This window comes from Schistocerca piceifrons, chromosome 1 (assembly GCF_021461385.2).
Source record: "Schistocerca piceifrons isolate TAMUIC-IGC-003096 chromosome 1, iqSchPice1.1, whole genome shotgun sequence".
In the NCBI taxonomy this organism is placed as follows: Eukaryota; Metazoa; Arthropoda; class Insecta; order Orthoptera; family Acrididae; genus Schistocerca; species Schistocerca piceifrons.
In genome coordinates, this window is record NC_060138.1 from 29,231,005 (window position 1) to 29,236,974 (window position 5,970).

The following is a 5,970-nucleotide window of genomic DNA, read 5'->3' on the forward strand; positions in this document are numbered from 1 at the left end:
TCACACCATTTGTCTGTTCATAAAACTCATTCCTGCATTTGAAGTACATCAATATGATACAATATTTAAATAGTTCTGTGATAGCCACAGGAAAAATATGATTCAGCCATTTCAACATCTCATAAAATGGAACAATTGTAAAAAGTGATACTCCATCAAAACTGACTAATATATACTCTGTATGGACCACTATGCCATTAAATTTACTGATGTTGTTGTTGTTGTGGTCTTCAGTCCTGAGACTGGTTTGATGCAGCTCTCCATGCTACTCTATCCTGTGCAAGCTTTTTCATCTCCCAGTACCTACTGCAACCTACATCCTTCTGAATCTGCTTAGTGTATTCATCTCTTGGTCTCCCTCTATGATTTTTACCCTCCACGCTGCCCTCCAATACCAAATTGGTGATCCCTTGATGCCTCAGAACATGTCCTACCAACTGATCCCTTCTTCTGGTCAAGTTGTGCCACAAACTTTTCTTCTCCCCAGTACTATTCAATACTTCCTCATTAGTTATGTGATCTACCCATCTAAACTTCAGCATTCTTCTGTAGCACCACATTTCGAAAGCTTCTATTCTCTTCTTGTCCAAACTATTTATCGTCCATGTTTCACTTCCATACATGGCTACACTCCATATGAATACTTTCAGAAATGACTTCCTGACACTTAAATCAATACTGGATGTTAACAAATTTCTCTTCTTCAGAAACACTTTCCTTGCCATTGCCAGCCTACATTTTATATCCTCTCTACTTCGACCATCATCAGTTATTTTGCTCCCCAAATAGCAAAACTCCTTTACTACTTTAAGTGCCTCATTTCCTAATCTAATTCCCTCAGCATCACCCGACTTAATGAGACTACATTCCATTATCCTTGTTTTGCTTTTGTTGATGTTCATCTTATATCCTCCTTTCAAGACACTGTCCATTCCATTCAACTGCTCTTCCAAGTCCTTTGCTGTCTCTGACAGAATTACAATGTCATCGGCGAACCTCAAAGTGTTTATTTCTTCTCCATGGTTTTTAATTCCTACTCCAAATTTTTCTTTTGTTTCCTTTACTGCTTGCTCAATATACAGATTGAACAACATCGGGGAGAACTACAACCCTGTCTTACTCCCTTCCCAACTACTGCTTCCCTTTCATGTCCCTCGACTCTTATAACTGCCATCTGGTTTCTGTACAAATTGTAAATAGCCTTTCGCTCCCTGTATTTTACCCCTGCCACCTTTAGAATTTGAAAGAGAGTATTCCAGTCAACATTGTCAAAAGCTTTCTCTAAGTCTACAAATGCTAGAAACATAGGTTTGCCTTTCCTTAATCTTTCTTCTAAGATAAGTCGTAAGGTCAGTATTGCCTCACGTGTTCCAGTGTTTCTACGGAATCCAAACTGATCTTCCCCGAGGTCGGCTTCTACTAGTTTTTCCATTCGTCTATAAAGAATTCGTGTTAGTATTTTGCAGCTGTGGCTTATTAAACTGATTGTTTGGTAATTTTCACATTTGTCAACACCTGCTTTCTTTGGGATTGGAATTACTATATTCTTCTTGAAGTCTGAGGGTATTTCGCCTGTTTCATACATCTTGCTCACCAGATGGTAGAGTTTTGTCAGGACTGGCTCTCCCAAGGCCGTCAGTAGTTCCAATGGAATATTGTCTACTCCGGGGGCCTTGTTTCGACTCAGGTCTTTCAGTGTTCTGTCAAACTCTTCACGCAGTATCATATCTCCCATTTCATCTTCATCTACATCCTCTTCCATTTCCATAATATTGTCCTCAAGTACATCGCCCTTGTATAGACCCTCTATATACTCCTTCCAGCTTTCTGCTTTCCCTTCTTTGCTTAGAACTGGGTTTCCATCTGAGCTCTTGATATTCATACAAGTTGTTCTCTTATCTCCAAAGGTCTCTTAAATTTTCCTGTAGGCAGTATCTATCTTACCCCTAGTGAGATAGGCCTCTACATCCTTACATTTGTCCTCTAGCCATCCCTGCTTAGCCATTTTGCACTTCCTGTCGATCTCATGTTTGAGACGTTTGTATTCCTTTTTGCTTGCTTCATTTACTGCATTTTTATATTTTCTCCTTTCATCAATTAAATTCAATATTTCTTCTGTTACCCAAGGATTTCTACTAGCCCTCGTCTTTTTACCTACTTGATCCTCTGCTGCCTTCACTACTTCATCCCTCAAAGCTACCAATTCTTCTTCTACTGTATTTATTTCCCCCATTCCTGTCAATTGCTCCCTTATGCTCTCCCTGAATCTCTGTACAACCTCTGGTTCTTTTAGTTTATCCAGGTCCCATCTCCTTAAATTCCGACCTTTTTGCAGTTTCTTCAGTTTTAATCTACAGGTCATAACTAATACACTCCTGGAAATTGAAATAAGAACACCGTGAATTCATTGTCCCAGGAAGGGGAAACTTTATTGACACATTCCTGGGGTCAGATACATCACATGATCACACTGACAGAACCACGGGCAGATAGACACAGGCAACAGAGCATGCACAATGTCGGCACTAGTACAGTGTATATCCACCTTTCGCAGCAATGCAGGCTGCTATTCTCCCATGGAGACGATCGTAGAGATGCTGGATGTAGTCCTGTGGAACGGCTCGCCATGCCATTTCCACCTGGCGCCTCAGTTGGACCAGCGTTCGTGCTGGACGTGCAGACCGCGTGAGACGACGCTTCATCCAGTCCCAAACATGTTCAATGGGGGACAGATCCGGAGATCTTGCTGGCCAGGGTAGTTGACTTACACCTTCTAGAGCACGTTGGGTGGCACGGGATACGTGCGGACGTGCATTGTCCTGTTGGAACAGCAAGTTCCCTTGCCGGTCTAGGAATGGTAGAACGATGGGTTCGATGACGGTTTGGATGTACCGTGCACTATTCAGTGTCCCCTCGACGATCACCAGTGGTGTACGGCCAGTGTAGAAGATCGCTCCCCACACCATGATGCCGGGTGTTGGCCCTGTGTGCCTCGGTCGTATGCAGTCCTGATTGTGGCGCTCACCTGCACGGCGCCAAACACGCATACGACCATCATTGGCACCAAGGCAGAAGCGACTCCCATCGCTGAAGACGACACGTCTCCATACGTCCCTCCATTCACGCCTGTCGCGGCACCACTGGAGGCGGGCTGCACGATGTTGGGGCGTGAGCGAAAGACAGCCTAATGGTGTGCGGGACCGTAGCCCAGCCTCATGGAGACGGTTGCGAATGGTCTTCGCCGATACCCCAGGAGCAACAGTGTCCCTAATTTGCTGGGAAGTGGCGGTGCGGTCCCCTACGGCATTGCGTAGGATCCTACGGTCTTGGCGTGCTTCCGTGCGTCGCTGCGGTCCGGTCCCAGGTCGACGGGCACGTGCACCTTCCGCCGACCACTGGCGACAACATCGATGTACTGTGGAGACCTCACGCCCCACGTGTTGAGCAATTCGGCACTACGTCCACCCGGCCTCCCGCATGCCCACTATACGCCCTCGCTCAAAGTCCGTCAACTGCACAACGGTTCACGTCCACGCTGTCGCGGCATGCTACCAGTGTTATAGACTGCGATGGAGCTCCGTATGCCACGGCAAACTGGCTGACACTGACGGCGGCGGTGCACAAATGCTGCGCAGCTAGCGCCATTCGACGGCCAACACCGCGGTTCCTGGTGTGTCCGCTGTGCCGTGCGTGTGATCATTGCTTGTACAGCCCTCTCGCAGTGTCCGGAGCAAGTATGGTGGGTCTGACACACCGGTGTCAATGTGTTCTTTTTTCCATTTCCAGGAGTGTAGATTGTGGTCAGAGTCCACATCTGCCCCTGGAAATGTCTTACAATTTAAAACCTGGTTCCTAAATCTCTGTCTTACCATTATATAATCTATCTGATACCTTTTAGTATCTCCAGGGTTCTTCCATGTATACAACCTTCTTTCATGATTCTTAAACCAAGTGTTTACTGATGAAGTGTACCAAATTCTTGAGGTAGAGTTCTATCAGGCAACATGCAATTGTAATAATGTTATCAAGAATTGGTGAATTGAAAGCTGAGTAAACCAATGGCATTTACTACTGGTCTTAGTGAAAAATGCTCTTTATTAATTTTTGCCAACCCATAAAATCTCAGTAGTAGTGCAGCTGAAATGAACAGACCCTTCTCTATGTCCTGACTGAGGGACTATTATTACCTGTGTAATAGTTCTAAGAATTTTATTGGTGGGGCCCTTACTCAGATTCTTATATGGCTGCAGGTCTAACAAATTGCAATCTCACTGTGAGAGTGGACCACAATCAAAAGTACCATTGTACTGTCCTTTTCAATGGGGAGAAAGATAGTACTAACATACTCATTCAAGTGTTCTATAGCATTCCTCTCACCCACAGTTATATTATATTTAGGAGCCTTTATGCCATCTAATACTTTTACTCTTACTCTTCTATACAGATTTCTTCAGGTGTTAACGCAATCGCACTATGAATGCCTGCTTCCAATCTGGTTATAATTTTCTCCATGGGCACAGTGTTGATTTTCAAAATGATATTCATCCAACCATGGCATAAAAGCCTGGAATATAATAATAATAATAATAATAATAATAATAATAATAATAATAACTGTAACATTTCTGGCCATGAAAATTTATATTTGATAATTAATGATGTAATAGGTTTTGTGGAGGATACTTTCTGTGAACTAAACCTGCAAAGCCTGATAAGAGAACACTGCTTAACTTCCTTCTTGATACTTTCCTTAAGAAGCTTTCTGAAGTACCTGAGATACAAAAACAAACAAACACCATCCGAACAGACCCAAAGGCCCAATGTTACTGACTGGCTACTACATCACCCTCAGCCCTTAGGCATCACTGGACGTGGGTATGGAGGGGCATGTGGTCAACACGCCACTCTCCTACCTGCCACCAGTCTTCATCACTGGTGCTGCTACTTTTCAACCAAGTAGCTCCTCAATCAGCCTCACAAGGGCTGAGTGCACCCAGCTTGCCTACAGCACCCATCACACCCTGACAGTGACCCATCTAAGTGCTAGCTAAGCCCAACAGTTGTTAACTTTGGTGATCTGATGGGAACCGGTGTTACCACTGCGGCAAGGCCATTGGCAACTGACATACAGTGCTGAGATATCTCGATAGAGGTAAATTTTCCATCCAAATGCTGATGCTTTAAATAATATTAATGAATCAAAACGGTGATAAAAAAGCACTGACAATTTATTAAATACTTTATCTTGGAAAAATCTTAGTCCAGAACTGTAATCTATCAGTCACATTCTGTATAATTTTTAGTTGACCTTTTTGTAGCAATTTTTATTTTTGCTTGTTATTATCTATTTCCTGCCTAAATCAGTCCAGTTTAAGCAATATATTATAAAGATGATTTTTGTACAAACCGAACCAAAAATCTGTGAGTGTCCGCAAATTCTATTTTGATCCTCCAAATTCTACTAAAATTTGGTAACTGTACAAATGATTATTTAAAAGATACTTTGTAATTCTCAAGTAGACCTCGGTTAAGAATTTCACAAGCCATCACAATGAGAGAAATTGCTTAAGCAGAGGTTGGGCAGTTCCAGATGGTTTTCACGGAGGTAGGTAGTTGCTAACAGAATGATTAGGAGTTGCAGATGAGTGAGTTCTAATAATTAGTGTGGTGGCAACACTAACAACATTATATACAAGTAGAGTACTGTATTTATATTCTGTGCAGAACAATAATAAACACATTTTTTGTTTGTTATTTATAATTTTAAAACAACCCAAACATCATATGAAGCAAGATAAGTATAGCTATAGGAGACATGGATTTGGGAGTTTGCTGATGGTGTTTTGCCTATTATAATAAAACAAAAGACTTAGGTAGATCTCATGCTACTTTCAACAATTTAAAACAGTGTGCGACTACTACCCAGGTGATTTCTCAACTAGATATTGGAGCTGAGCTATAAAACTCAAA

At 42.6% G+C, this 5,970-nt stretch overlaps 1 pseudogene; it reads right to left on the reverse strand.

Annotated features, from left to right (window-relative positions):
* Positions 1-4,999: 4,999 nt before the first annotated feature.
* LOC124717437 lies at positions 5,000-5,118 on the reverse strand (annotated as a pseudogene).
* Between the last annotated feature and the right edge of the window lie 852 nt (positions 5,119-5,970).